Raw genomic sequence first — 17,206 nt, forward strand, 5'->3', positions numbered from 1 at the left:
TGTATATTGATGTAGCAGTAACAGTCCTATCACCAAATTGAAGTAGTTATCATATAGGAAACTGTAGGTAGAACAGTAGTGTGTATATATGTGCAGCTATTAGAAATGTACAGCATATGTATTGGTATTTGAAGGTGTTAATATTATTTTCTTCACCCCACCCTATAACCACATATAACCCATTCCACGTGAAAATGGTATGTGCAATCACAATTAACACCCTGGACATTTGTCCTGTTGGGTCATAAATATTTGCATGTCCGTTGATGCATCCGCCCTGTTCATACATCCAAACCTGATGGCCTGTTGCCATCAATCAACCCTGCATGTTGTTGGACTGTGTATTGCTGTTCAAATTATGCATGTGTTATGCTCGCTGTTCAATGGTGTGAATATCTGGGTGTTTGGTTAATGGGAATACTAATGCATGCTGTTACAACTAATTGCGAATGGTATTATATGTTACTAACCCAAATTGTCATGACATAATGCAAAACATAGGACGACAGGGAAGGCGGGTTTCAGCGGACCCACCTCTCCCACCTCAGCTGGCGAGTGCACCTGGCACTAGTGCCCAGTCTGGACCCTCCTCCGGTGGCCCTGTGCCACCTGCAGGTGGAAGCGCTGCAGGGGATGGGGCCCGTCCCCCCTCTGCAAGTGTGGCCGGAGGAGAACCACCACTCACCCTCCGTAGCGTCCAGACTGTGGTGCGTAGGGAGATCCGGGACTCTGTTCTTGGACCCCTACGCCAGCTTGAGGCACAGGTGGCACAACTTACGGGCATGCCTGTTGGCCGACCTACACAGCCCCCAGCACAGCCCCGTCCTGGGCAGTGAAGGAACAGTGGCAACTGCCCATGGGTGGGGATATCAGTTCCACTGTTGCCATCTGTGGGCTCATGGGCTCTGGATATCCAAACATCCATCCCCGTTAATTGTGTAACCCCCCCCCCACACGTGTCATACACCGCCCCTGTATGCATCTTGTTTGTCTTGTCTGTTGACCTACCCAACCTACCTCCCCAGCTATACCGACTTCCTTCACCTGACATACCACTCTCACCTGAAAAAAAAAGGGGCACTCTGTACCCACAAAAAAATTACGCCCCATACATAGCTGCCCATTCCGCACACATGTCTGCTGGACATGGAAACTATCAATTACAATTAGCTGTACAACAAGTATTATTGTTGTCCTGACACCTCTCTCAGGGGTGGAAGGTTTCAAATGTCACACCAAATTACATACATATGCACAGCTGTTACTGATGAAGAAATGGGCAGCTATGGGCCTTACCTACATCCCTCCTGCAAATCCCAAGCTTGTTTCCCTACTGTCTTACCCTCTTTGTGACCCCTTTTCACCACTTTCCTGTCTCCCCATTTTCATTTCTTTCAAAGAAAATAGCGTGGGTGTGCGCCAGAGTAAGCACTGTTAAGCGGTTGTAAGCGGGTGTGCGTGGAGCTGAACGCCAGTGCGCATGCGGGAGCTCTGCGCAAACCAGCGCTAACCCGGTTACAACTGCTTAAAAGTGCCTTAGTCACTCTGATTGACAGGTCCTGTAGTCAGTTCAAAAGCAAAATAAAATCCCACTGTCAGTCCCGAACCCAGGACCTTGGAAACAGTAGTCAACATGACTTACCACTAAGCCATGACTCTTATACAAGAACATTGTGCTAAAATAAATATATCATGTAATAGTAGGAATGAATGTAAAGGGAATATAGGATGTGTAGTACACAAAGCATGTCATTTAGAATTACTGTCAAAACTAGTGGATTTCCATAATAGTAGTGTGTGAACAGAAACAGCCATGCTAGTTGGTAGCTAGTAGGTAATAATGTCAGTTAATGTACATATATAAATGTATGTATATTTACATATATATATATATATATATATATATATATGTATATATATATATATATATAGTTGTAGGTGTCAGTGTGCATACACACTTACTACAGGAAACAGGAGAGAGGAATGGAGAAATGTGAATCTACAACACAGCCTGAATCATGAGAGAGATACTAACCTTTACACTCACAGAACAGTGTCCACAGCATACAAGCATGGTCCCCACCCTTACAATCTGAAAGGGCAACGCCTATCTCACATACCGTTTTATAGCACTGTCCTGAAATCACAGTGAGAACTGCAATCAGTACACAACTGGCTGTATGCAATTAGCAAATGCTGGCTTACAATTGGTGCAGAGGCCATCACATGGACTTATGCAGATACCTACAAAAGCATCCTGTACTCACACTCCACACATGCAATACATTCATTGCACTGTCTGGAGGCAGACAGAGAGAGAGAGAGAGAGACAGACAGACAGAGACAGAGAGAGAGAGAAAAAAAAAATTAAACACAAACAACACACGGTACACACACTGAGTCTAAGCTGTCAGCAGTGACAGTAGCAAGCTGTGCCAGCAGCAGCAGGAAGCAGTAGTAGCGGTAACGCAACCAGCTGCAATAAACACAGGTAATGTAAAGTAGCGGGTTAATAGTCTGCATACTGTGAACCCTCCATATGTGTCATAGGTCTGTATCTATAGGTATGTCCATGTGATATGTTGTGTGCACGTAGTTCCACCAAAAGGGGATGACTATACATTACATGTCAGTCAGTGTTAGGCCATGATCCTGGCAGCAGTTTTCTGTTGCAGTGAGGCCTGTCTGTAGGATGTGTGTGTCAGCTGGTGTAACGACTATGGCGCTTAGTTAGCAGTCATCAGGGAACTTTGTCATCCACAACCCACACATGTTCGCATTTACATCTGAGAAATAAATGCCAAACAAGAGGGGTCCTAGGACAGAGGCCTGTGGGATACCACATGTGACTGGCATTGAGTCTGACATGGCTCCTACAATATCGATATTATGGATTCTGTATGTCAACCAGTGTGCAACCCATCATGTGACATATGTAGTAACATGTAAGCTAATGAGCTGGTCTATGATGCCTGAGTGGAGTACTGTGTTGAAGGCCTTAGGCAAGTCCAGGTAGGCTGTATGGATTGTGTTGCCCTCATCAATGGCTGTAGTGACTGTTTTGAAAGGTCAACCAGGTTCAAAAGGCAGGATCAGCCCATCACAAAGGCAAACTGGCCGGGAACAAGTGTCTGCAGGTACCCAATATCGCTGTATATGCGTCCCATACTGAATAATTCCATAGCTTAGCAGACCAGGCTGGTTAAGCTTATGGTACGGTAGTTCCCAGGGTCAGTAGAGGTGCCTCCTTAGTGGAGTGGGACCACTGTTGCCAGTGTTCAGGTACATATCCTGTAGTACAGCCAAGGTTAAATATCAGTCTTATATGCGGTTGTATGTCCTCTTGGAGTTCACGTAGCACACATTCAGGGATTCCATCAGGTCACATTGATGCTGTGTGTTCTGCTTTGCTGAGGGCGGCCCTCACCTGGACATGTGAGATGATAGGGAGGTTACATTCAGCTGTGATAAGTATGTCTACCTGTGGGGGAGAAGGAGGGGGGATACGTGCACCGAACCTGTCTGCAAGAATGTTGCCAATATCTGTGTGTTCGGTGAATGTTAAGTAGGTGTGTATTAACTCAGAGCATATCTGAGGCGTTTGGTCCATATGTGTAACATAACTGAAGAAGGCCTTGTGGTTATCTATAGTGTTCGTGGCCATTTCCCTCCCAGAGTAGGCCGTGGATGTTGTTATGAGAGACCGTAGCTTATTAACAGTGCTGACCACAGATGCCTTCCCTTAATGTGAATCTGCTCTGTCCTGCAGTAGCCTCCTTCTATTGTTATACAATCTGCCTTTGGCTGGGGTCCACTGGACAGGATGCCTAACCTTTGTGCATAGGGTCTGGGTTAGAAATGTGTGTGCATGTTCCATCCAATCTTTGGAATGTCCATGGGAAGCATTCGCAAAGGGGTCAGCTGTGTGGGTTGTGGCTTCCACTGGCCCAGTGGGCTGCATGGATACCATCTCAGTCCTAACAAGTGAATAACTGTCTAATCACATACATATCAAAGTAGTCTACTGTGCTGGTGGTGGTGGTGGGATATGTATATCCAGGCCAAGTAACTTGTGTCCAGATCACACTAGTGGATGGCATTCCACATACAGTACCTTGGTATGAACCCCCAGAGTGAGGTTGTGCATTGGACCTGTCGCAGTGTGCTGACCGATGGGGCATGCTACTATGTTGTATGGAATGTGGCAGGTATTGTTGCACAGGTGTTGGCTGAGCACTGATATCTGGCCATGTACTTGTGTATCCACCAAGAGACACACACATGCTACATATGGGAGTAGTAGTATATCACTACAGTTGAGTATCATGTATAGTATGTGTGCCATATATTGCTGACATAGTCTGCTGATATCCTGTTTGTGTTCTCTTCCAGGGAGATGGCGCGTCAGCGTAATCCCGCCTACTCTGCAGCAGAAGATGAGGAGATACACCAGAGCCTGGTGCGGGATTATGACATACTGTTTTCCCACACCAGCCAGAATCAGCAGGAGAGGGCTGCACTGTGGCAAGACCTTGCCCGTAGGGTAAATGACACTGGCACGCATAATAGGATATATGAGCAGGTACAACATTACTGCAGTGATTTAATCAGAAATGTCCATCAGCGTGCGTCGGATATCCACAGGCAGCAGGTTGCCACAGGAGGTGGGGTGGCCACACACCCCCCCCACCAGACTGGAGGGGCTACTCCTAAGTGTTGTGGGTCCAGCCCCGGAACAGCAACAGCAACACACCTGCATCATGATGGAGGCTAGATCCACACAGCAGCACGACATGGAGCGTGCAGGTAATATGCCATATGTACACTTGACTGTTCTGTACACTGTTAGTTTATGCATGTGTAAGGTGTGTCCGTGGTATGTAGCTGTCAACATAGTATGTAATTGTGCAGGTGTGATATTGGCAATATCAGCAGCTGATGTGTGAAAGGCAACTGGTGTACTACTGCACTGTATCATATGCAGTATCAATGGCACAGTTGTGCCCACTGACATTAATCTCCTCATTTCTGCAGGTCCCTCCGGTGTTACAGCAAGGCAGGCCATCCATGCTGGTGAGTGTGTTTTAACAATACCTATAATAGTCCTGATAGTGCTAGTAATACTAGTGTAACTCAGTAGTGCTCTGTGTGTATACTGCGGGGTGTGCATGTGTGCATGTGTGCCTGTGTCCACGTGTGCATGTGTGCATGTGTGCCTGTGTCCACATGTGCATGTGTCCATTTGTGCATGTGTGCATGTGTCCATGTGTGCATGTGTGCATGTGTGCATGTGTACACGTGTCCACGTGTGCACGTGTGAATGTGTGCATGTGTGCATGTGTGCATGTGTGCCTGTGTCCATGTGTGCATGTGTGCATGCGTCCACATGTGCATGTGTGCATGTGTGCATAAGTGCATCACTGGTAACATTGTATGGACACTGTAAACTGTGTTTCCTGTCTTCCTCCCACAGGTTCTGGTGCTGCTCTGGTGTCCTGCAGCAGGGAACCTGAATCTGGTGCCACAGGTACTGGTAATGATGATATCTGTGTAATGGCACAGGAAGGTGTGTCAGGGTCCGCCATTGGTCAGCCAATTGACAGTACACAGCTGTCAACCCCATCATTGCGCACAGTCATCCTGCCAGTACATCCTATGTCACCATTGTCCCTAGGTGATGGACAGGATACAGTAGGCATTGACCAGGGTAATGTGGTATCTGTGGCACATGCTTTCCCACACAGCAGCCATGGGCAGGGTCCTGTGATGGTACCACACAGACAGTTGCCCATGGGTTCTCGTGGGAGCATCCATGGGCGTACTGCCTCTGGCAGACGTGCCCAAAGAGGTCTGTCAAACTCAGCTATGTTTCAGGCTGTCATGCAGGCACAGTCGCGTATGGAAAGGTACACCAGACAGGGTCTGAGGGAGCTGAGAGCATGTCGCACAGCCATGACTGACAGTATGCGTGACATCGCGGATGCTATCCGTAATTTCACCAATGTCATAGACAGACGTTGTGGGGACATATTACAGCAGTTCCACAACCACATGTCCATGAGCCAGGGCAATGGTGGGTGGTTGCGGCATTGACATGGCCATATGCCAGCAACAGCAGCAGCTGGCAGTCGGCGCGGATGACAACAGGCCCGCACACGCCCCCATAGTGCCAGCAGCAGCCCCAGCAATGCTGGGTCTGTGCTGTCATCAGAACGCCCCAGGAGACCACGTGCACGTGGCTCTGGACAGTCCCAACAGGGACCTGTGTCCAGTCAACACACTCCCGCTTCTGATGACAGAACCCAGTCTGGCTTAGTACCGGATACGGTCCGTAGCACCCTTGCCAGGCACAGGTACCGTGTCTGTGCCCACAGACACTGATCTGTATGACCTGCCAGGTGCAGTCTGTGGCTGTCCACAAACCCCTGTATATGGCAGCCATGAGGTGGAACTGTGTGCGTGCATACACACATGTGAAATGTTAACACCTAGGGCTACCACATACACACACAGACTGCACCAACAGTGCCCCACCCTGTACTGCTGTCCCTCACCAACACACATACACACACATGTCAATTGGTGGTATCAGTGGCAGACTCAGGCATACCTAATTCACACCCTGTGCATATGATGAAACTGTGCCACCTCCTGCAATCTCCAACATCAGTGCAGGAACAGGTAAACACGTTGCTGATGCACAGGGTGACTACATAGAAGTGTATTAGTAGTATCATGTTGGTAACAGTACAGTGTGCTGATATGACTGTGTGTATATCCCAGCATGCCTGATGCAGTAACCGTATGACTGTCCTGAATTGTTATCTGCACCCATAGTATGTACCAAAGTGTAACAGCTGCACATTATTGCATACTGGTGGTAAGGATGTCAACAGATAGCCACATACATGGGTAGCACAGGGGGGAAGCTAATGCAAGTAGTGATACACAATGATGGACATGTACAGTAATGGTGGCAAGTTGCCCACAACGACTATGCAATGTGGATGTTTAGCATGTTGATATGTGTGCAGTACCAATGTATTCCAAATCACAATTAACTATGACATAATATCAGTTCTACCATGGGCATCTGCTGTGCATTCCTGGGTACATGTTGATAGTGCCTACATATTTGCACTGTTACCTACTGTTAGTGTTATCCCTTCTTTGTTGTACAATGGACTACTTCCAGCCCTGCTTACTGTAGCTTTGTTTGCATGCATGTTCGGGGGTTCCCTGGAACACTGCTTCCACCTGCAATGCAGAGTTACAGTGCTTCTGTGGACTCCTAGTGACATCTGCATAGCGTACGATACGTATGTCAAGTTTACACATGACAGAACGTCACTGTCTGTCCTGTTCGCATGTACATTGCCTGTGACACATTGCACATGTCTTACCTGGCATTTACCCACGTGTGCAGTCATATATGCCAGTGCTATGAAATCAGTAGCAGTACACCCACACATACACACCTTCAGTATGTTGTTCCCCATTGGCCCTATGTGTTGGTAATCACCATGGCAATCACACTACTAGGGTAGCATGTGCAAAGGTAACCTGTGAATCACCTCTATGGTCCAGTTGTGGTTTATGTGAGTCATGTGGCAATGTCACAGCTGCCACATGTATGCAGTCAACCATCACCCCTGGCCAGGAACATACAACACATGTGTGGGATACCACCACATAGCCAATCTGGGGACTGAGCACTCTGAACCCAGTAATGCCATACCCTGTCAGGTGGCATGACATACTACAGTGACTACAATACCAGTCAGACATAGCTCGCACTGACAGCAATCTGAACACACTGGGGCATACTTGGAGACTCAGAATAGCATCCTGCCTGAGCATCACACACCTCCACAGCTGGCACACAGGCATACGTTACATCGGAACAGAGCACATGCCACACATGGCACACACATCCCGTGTGCCACACACTCACAGCCTGTAGGGCTACACAACACACCTGCTACAGATGTGTCAGGTACCTCTCTTGGCCGCTGCAGTGGGGTTCCGCTCAACAGGCTGTACATGGTGAAGGTCACAGTGATATGCCTATGGGGCACTATGGTCCACCACAAAACACATGCATACAGGTCAGTCAGAGGCATGGACACATATGACTCAGTCATTGACCATGCCACTATGGATGACCTGAGACATACCTCCCTGGACTACATGATAGGGAACATAGAAGGGATCTCTCAGCATGTGGCACGGGCCAGTATGAGCCTGATCTTGGTTGCCATCATACCCTCACCAGGTATGCTACCACTATATGTAGGAAGGGTGTCCTATGTCTACATTCTGCTCAATCTCCAATGTCATTCATAGGGTATCCACTGGCTGTCAACGTGTGCTTACATGCTAGGGAAGCCACAGTGATTTGCGAGGGGCAGCTTGCATGTGACACCCATCGGCCAATGTATATTGGCGAAGCCCCTTGATACACACATAATGCCTTATGCTGCAGGACACGGATTACATAGCCACCTCCGCGGGTATCACACAGGATAGGACAGTAACAGTGATGCTACACAACACCAGCAGTGTACACCGCAAGATGCATACACTGGACACTGTCCTCAGCACGGTGAACTGCAATGTCTGTGCAGTACTAGAGTCCTGATTCACGGCTCACAGGTGCAACCCATCACTGCCAGGTTATACCTCATACCATGCCTGTCATCCCCTACACATGTAACACACATGGACAGGGGGGTGGTATCCCAAGGCACCACAGATACACACACCTCCAGGTTGTTGGCACAGCACAAAGCATCAGGGCCTATTCATGTGCAGCTAACAGTGTGTCGGACTGCCTTCTGGTTCATAGCCTGGCACACACAACCCTCCCATACACAGGAAACCCACCTATCCTCCATAACAACACTGGCAATATGACAGTCTCAAGAACTGTCTTTATATGGCTGGACTGCATCCAGCCAAACATTGTGCGTGAGCATTACTGTAGCTACAACACACTAGTTGAAGGGTTCCCAGCATGTGGTCACTGAATTGCAGTGGAATAACATGTTACCACTCCCACAACAGGTGGGAACATGCAGCACCTGTACATCGACTACATGTAGACTATATGGCCCAGACCAGATGTGTATCCCCTGCTGTAGGTATTTTAACATATACACCCACACTGTATAGACACATACCGCGTGCGGCCCCTGCACAGTAAGAAACAGTCATATTGTTATGCATTGCAAATACCATTTATCCACTCGAGGCACGTGTCAGACATGGTAACTACTGCAGGTCACAGATATTTATGTGTATGTGTCACACACATACATCATGTGTGCATTGCCATTGCTGGTTTAGGCAATGGCATGCATTGTTATGCACAAAGACCCACACAAGGTCACAATGTGTGACACAACCACACGTGGCATTGTGGGTTTCCAAAACATACCTATCTGCACTCTGACAATGGTAATAGATCCAGTAGCGGAGCGCACTATTGGCATTACTGCCCAACTAGCGCTGTTTGGCTGTGCTGATAGTGTGGTGATATACTCTGTGTTTACTGAGGGAATATGCAGCATCTGGTGTATTGTAGTATTTGCCAAAAGGATCTGTTCTCTCACACTTGCAATTACACACACCCTACTACCCCCACACACACACACACTTGCCATTTGCAGGATTCATATTCCTACCTAACTATGTCACGACACGTGAGAGAGACGCATTAGTGAAGCGCACTATTCGGATTACTAGGAGGTCCCTCTTCTCTGGCTGTACTTATAGGGTGCTGACATCATCAGTGTTTGGAAAGGGTAATGTGCTTCATGTAGTGTGATCTCCTGATTGACAAAACTAACATGTTTTTCATACAGAATTGCACACACACAAACTCCTCACATCCAAACACACACACTTGCCATTTGCAGGTTTCAAACCCCTACCTAACTATGTTATGACACTTGAGAGAGATACTTTAGCAGAGTGCACTATTCGGATTACTGGGAAGTGTCCCTTCTTCAGCTGTATGTATAGGGTGCTGATATCATCAGTGTTTGGAAAGGGTAATGTGCATCATGTAGTGTGATCTCCTGATTGCAAAAAAGCATGTCTTTTATACAGAATTGCACACACACAAACTCCCCACATGCAAACACACACACACTTGCAAGTTTCAAACCACTTCCTAACTATGTTATGACACTTGAGAGAAACGCATTAGCAGAGTGCGCTATTCGAATTACTGGGATGTTTCTCTTCTCCGCTGTACTTATAGGGTGCTGACATCATCCGTGCTTAGATAGGGGAATGTGCATCCTGTAGAGTGCTTACACAGTTGCCAAAAGGAACATCTCCCTCACACAGACTTGCACACACACTAACCCCCCTCCACACACACTGGGCAGTTGCAGGATTCAAACCCCTACCTAACTATGTTATGACACTTGTGACAGATGCATTAGCAGAGCGCGCTATTTGAATTACTGGGAGGTTTCCTTCTCCTGCTGTACTTATAGGGTGCTGACATCATCCGTGCTTAGATAGGGGAATGTGCATCCTGTAGAGTGCTTACACAGTTGCCAAAAGGAACATCTCCCTCACACAGACTTGCACACACACTAACCCCCCTCCACACACACTGGGCAGTTGCAGGATTCAATCCCCTACCTAAGGTATGTTATGACACTCATGACAGACGCATTAGCGGAGTGCACTATTCGAATTACTGGGAGGTTTTCCTTCTCCTGCTGTACTTATAGGGTGCTGACATCATCCGTGCTTAGATAGGGGAATGTGCATCCTGTAGAGCACTTTCACAGTTGCCAAAAGGGACATCTCCCTCACACAGACTTGCACACACACTGGGCAGTTGCAGGATTCAAACCCCTACCTAACTATATTATGACACTCATGGCAGACGCATTAGCAGAGTGAGCTGTTCAAATTATTGGGAGGTTTCCCTTCTCCTGCTTTACTTATAGGGTGCTGACATCATCCGTGCTTGGATAGGGGAATGTGCATCCTGTAGAGTGCTTTCACAGTTGCCAAAAGGGACATCTTCCTCACACACACCAACCCTGCTCACCCACAGACATACACACACACACTGAGCATTTGCATGGTTCGAACTCCGACCTACCTATATTATGACACTTGAGGGAGACGCATTAGCAGAGCGCGCTAACCGAATTACTGGGCATCTGGTCTGCACCTGCAGTATTTATAGGGTGCTGACATCTTTATTTCTACAGAGGTATGTACATCTAGTACTACCTGTCAGGTGGGGGATAGCATATATATGCATTTGCAGCCACCTACGTCAGGGTCAGATATCCACATCGCACTGGCAGGTTATGTTCTATGCCATGCTTCGTGACCACAGGACCTGTAACACACAACACAACCAGTCCAGAACACCACTCCCACATCCAGGACACACAATTTGCTTCCCTGGGAACAGTGCCGGCACATGCAGGTGTTCACATACACCATTCCAGTTGTTAACATCAGGTACAGGCATATTGTGTGTGAGAACTACTCAGGCCTCTACCACTTTACCCTACAGCCACTACAATTTGTGGGTCCATGTGCTATGGCAGAACCACACACCACAGCCACATGGGGGAATACATATTGCACCTGTCCATCTGCAACATGGGTACTCACTGTTCCACACTAGAGGTAGACCACCATTGTTGATATCTGATGATCCCCACCTTTCCCTGGACATCCATATCCCATCCCCACCCCCAGGCAAGGTTGTCACTGCACACAAACTGTATTTAGCACAAGCAGACTCTACACTTGTGAAGACTGGGGTGGGCGACTTCAAAGGACCCATGCTGGTGGACTATACTGGCCACTCTGCATAATCCTTGACAATTGCATTCTATGAGCATGTGTAAGGTTTGCATTGATCATGCTATCCCACATATACCCATGACTGCTCCACAACAAGACACCTGTCAGGTGTACACCAGCCATACATGAGCCGTCCAACAGACAGAGTGAGCTAATACATTGCAGAGCTGTAGCCCACAGACGGAGGACATCTGTGAACAGTTCAGGCACGACACTTCATTCCCACATAATCATCACAACACAGTGTTGACAGTGTAATTGTCCAGACAATGCAGATAGGGCTCCCCTCAGTCTGTTATTGATGGCCACTTACTGTTAGAGGTCCTCAGCAACCCACTTCCAGCACACACCAACAACATGGCTGTGGCTTAGCACATTCAAACCCTGGGATCTCCACTGTGCCCCTGCTTGACAGAGGCACAGCTCACTAGCCTCACACGTTGCCTTATGTGACCTACTTTACAGTGGCACAGTAGCCTACTGTACTGGGGATGCAGATGCCAAGCACACTCTGGCTAAGCTGTCATTCCCTAGGGCAACAAGCCTAGTATTGACCTCTACACCCATATGTTCAATTGTCAGATGCACAATATTTGTTGTGCTGTTATACTGTTTGCAGGTCTTTATTGCCATAGCATTCCCTGTTCCTATGAACAACTTGTGTATCTGTGGAAGATGTTTGAATATGAGGGCGATCCACTATATCACTTATGTCTCTGTAGTCATTTACTGTGTGCACTGGGCAGATTGCTGTGTTGTGGTTGGTTCCTGGAATGACACGTACAAATACCAGATATGTGTGACCAACTGCTAAACGGAGATATGGCCTAAGTGTGTGAGCATGCCCAGTTCAGCCTTTCCATGGCATGTTGTCTGACATATGCCTCATTTACCAAAGTGTGCGAGCATGCCCAGTGTGAGGTTTCCATATGTTTAACTCTGAAGTCCACCACATAATTGGGTGTGTGTGAACTTCAACAATATCTCACGTTTATGGTTGTGTGTTGGGTGTCATGTTGTGTACTAACTGGCCAACTGCTTCATGTCTGCCACAACAGGGATTATACTGTGCCTGCAGGGATTGCATGGGATACTTTGCAGACAGTTGTCAACATACTTTCATAATGACCTAACACTGTAGTACCGTATAGTGTACTGGTTCAATACTTTCACTGTGGTGAACAGTATCCTGGGCATTAGTCCTATCACTGCTTGACATCTTCATAGTGAGCACAACAGACTGTGTAGGGGCCAGTTGTGCACATATGACCATGTTGCATTATGTTCAGATATGGACTACCTACACCAGGCTCATCCAACATTGGTAGTGTATTCCACAACATAGGTGGACATTGGCAAACACTAGCGATGTTCCCTAGGCCATTTCTGATGCTAGTCACAGGGTGTGTTTATCCTTCGACACACATTGTAACTGGAGTTTGCCATGACATATGTCATGGTTAGTATACTGTGCCTCCATCTACCTCTGACATAACAGTGATACCCAGGGTTAACCTACCATCTCCCATCCACTCATCGGGATTCCTCTTGAGGGGTGTCGATAGGTAATTCTCTGGCTAACCTGTACTGGGAGTTTACTCAAGAGTGGGGGTGCCTTCTGTGTTATGGATCATTCTGTACAGCTTGTCCTATGTATGTCAGTGCTGGGGTTCAGGTCTCTCATGTGCATAGCTCACTGCCATTCAGATTGTACAAGGTGCAGCATGTTCATTGATTCCAGCTTGGACATGGCTTCATACATCAGGCACAGCTTGCCTCTGGCTGGGCAGTATGGCAGTGTGTGGAGCTGCAGTTTGTTTACTCAGGCAACACATGGCATCTGTTCATGCTCTTTGCTACTCCTGGTGGGGTACTGTTGTGGACTTTACAGTTGATAGAGGTGTCTGCTGAGGTATATCCCACAGGGGCTATTGTAGTCAATTGTGACGCTGATGAAGGATGACTGCAGAGCCACAGTGACCTCCCCTTATCTACATCTGACAACCTTCATGATTGGGTGGGTATATGGTATGTTTCTGCGAACACTACAGCCACATGTTTGTCCAGTGCAGGATATCTATCACCTTGTGTCCCCAGGTCTGTCATTACATGTTAGGTACGTAATGAGTTAACACCTGTGTGGTAATTTGTGGGCACTTACTGTATATCCACGGTGGTTGTCTACACACAGTTCTGCAATTAGCTTGCTGACATGGCTATGGCTCCAGTTGTCTGTTTCTAGGTGGCCCTTTTGTGGGTTGCTTGTGTCAGCTGGGGGTCGGATATGGTGGGCTGTTTGTACTCCTCTGCATACATGTTCAGTCACAGTCCTTCCATGTTGGCCTGTACCTATGGGATATATATATGGAATGGGGGGGTCCCAGGACCAAGCCTTGTGGGATGCCACTCATATCTGCTTTGTAGTCTGACATGGATGCAGCATGTCTGACCATGTCAGTTCTGTCCTTGGTCTGGTTTGCAACCCCTCTACTGACATAGGGGTATATATTTAAGCTGGTGAACATATCCATACTGAACTCGTAGGGTATTGTCTGGAAGCATATGCACGGTCCAGCTACGCTGTGTGGACCACATTGCCCTCATCAATGACCTTAATGACTGTTTAAAATGGGTCAAACATGTTTAGGGGCAGGATCTGCAGTTACGACAGCCACACTGTGTAGGGTCCGTATCAGTAGGTCCACGATAGCTTTATGTCTGCGGTACATACTGATCCTTTCCATAGCTGTGCAGACCAAGCTTGTCAGGATCCTGGGGTGGTAGTTTGCAGTATCCATTCAGGCAACACCTTTGTTGTGAAGGACCACTGTTGTTGTACACTGCTCTTTGGGTACATATCCTGTGGTAAGGCTGACATTGGGCAGTAGTGTGATTTGGCATTCCATTATTCTTGGAGTCCATGTTGGCCTCAGCCCAGGACACCATCACATACCTTTGCTGCTGTGTGTTTTGCTTTGCAGATGATGGCTGTTACCTCAGCATCTGCAATGTCAGGGACCAGCAGTCTGCTGGGATAGATATTTTGCATTCTGGGGGTTGCACTGCACCTGTCAGGTTGTATGTTGGCAATATGTGTGTGTGTTTGGTATGTTGTTTGTAATATCTGTGTGATTCGGAGCATATCTGTGGATTCCCAACATGGTTCCTACCATCAGTTAAGTAAGCCTTGTGATTATCCTTAGTGTCCTGTACAATTTGTATCTTCATAGGTTCATGGGTTCATACTAGGCAATCCACCCTAGAGCATTAGTAAGCCAAGCCAGAGTGTGTGTGTCTTTTGCCGCCCCTTGCTATGTGACTATTATGGCCATTTATGATTTTCTTTACTGTGCCTCTGTCTGGACGTGACACAGTGAAGACCCCCAGTGTACATGTACGATCATCCATCCACTTGGCAATATTCCTGTTGAGGGGTGTCAGTGAGGGGCTCTGCCTAACATGGATTGGGATCCTGTTTCTGGGTGTGGGGAGCCTCTGGGTTATGTATCTGTCCCTCCAGCACATCCATTATGTGTTGAGGCTGACATCTGTCACTCTCATAGCTCCAATGGCTTTGATTTCCTGTGGTGGAGCATGTCCATTACTCCTGTGTTGGACATGGCCTTGTACAGCAGACATACAATGCCTCTGTGTAGGCAGTCTGTGACTGCATTCAGCTGGGGTGTCTACAGCCAGGCAGCATATGACATATATTTGACACCCTTTATCCTCTTGGTGGGGTACCTTTGAGGTCTTCCGAACTGCTGCAGGTGTCACGTACGGTACATCCCATATGAGTCATTGTACTAGATTATGGGTCTGATAAGGGAACAGTACAGGGGCACAGTGACCTCTATTGATGTAGATGTGAATCCTTTCATGATACGGTGTCCAATATCGACAATCTTCCTAGCCACATTGGCACTGTGAGTGTCACATGACAGATTACTGTCGACTTGTGTCCCTAGGTCCCTGATTACTCCTTGCATACATAATGGTTTACCACCTATGTGGTAATTTGTGAGTACCTTGTCTGTTATTTGGTGGGACATGCATACTGTCCAGTGTCTTCGGGATGTCTGGGTGGAGTTCTTGTGTGTGAGAGTGTGGTCTGTCGCATGCTACAGACTGTACAGCAGTTTTGACTACACTTAGGTGCACATGGGTGGTCTCTGCTGCTTTGTGCATTGTCAGTTACCTAGCCATATGGGTGTCTGTGCTGCATATGGATACTCCCCCTCCTTTGATGTTTTGGTCCAGGTGTTGGGGCCATAACGCATGATATGTGGTATAACCTGGTAGTGCTGGTGTACTATCAGTAGGCTTGCAGCAGGCTTCTGTCACTGCACAGACATCGATGTTCTCCATACTGGGAAGTGCCTCAGGGGCATGCACATTGCAGTTTACACATCTGGCATTGGTCAGCATTACCCTTATGTTTCTTACCACTTATGTTTTCTAGGGTGGTGGGTAGTCTTTTTGGCCTTGCCTACGTACGGCTCTATGGAGGTGGTAAAGGCCTTATCCAGTATCCAGACCCCCAGGGGTAACAGGTGCAAGCCATCCCTAGAACAGCAGCATGGCTTGTCATGCATGACATCTCAAACAGACAGACATTAGACCCTCTTGGACTGACAGCTGTAACTGTGCCACCTGTTAAAGATGATCATTCTGTGTTTGTACTGTGGCATCATTCTTGGTGAGGGTTGGATGCTGCAAATGGACAGTGTCATACCGGCCTGGGGTACATACACAGAGAGCTCATCCATGTCTCTTTTCATGTAGTCCAGGGAGGTACATCTCAGGTCATTCACACCAGCATGGACAATGTGTGCATCATATTTCTGCTTGCTTTGGGGTGACCTGCATTTGTGTTATGTGGCATATTGTGGCAGCCTACAGGCAGCTTACTGTACCCTTTCCCTTGTTCAGTCTGGTGAGTGGGACAGCAGTGTGTCTGCCTATACAGACACCTATTACAACTGTATCAGGCATGTTGTTTCTCCTTCTGGCCTGTGACTGTTTGGCACACCAGCTTTGTGTACTATGTGTTGCATGTGCTATGTTTGGAGGTTGTGGTTGCTTGGGATCTGCTTTGGAGGCTTCTGTTGGTGTGGTGTGTTTGTAATTAGGGCCTCCGGGAATGTTTTTCTGTGTTTATGTGTTTGGTTTATAGTTGTGATAGGTCTATGTGGGACTGGGTTTGTGGTGTATGTGGTTACCTTCTCCTCCTGACTAGTTTTGACAGTACTGAGTTGGGGGAGCTCAGCCTCCAGTTTGGATACATGGTTGCATCTCTCACATATATTTGTATTTATTGGGGGGAGTTGTGGGTTGTCTGTGTACTTGGGCC

This window comes from Protopterus annectens, chromosome 12.part0, assembly GCF_019279795.1.
Source record: "Protopterus annectens isolate FY-2018-M chromosome 12.part0, PAN1.0, whole genome shotgun sequence".
Taxonomy (NCBI): Eukaryota; Metazoa; Chordata; order Ceratodontiformes; family Protopteridae; genus Protopterus; species Protopterus annectens.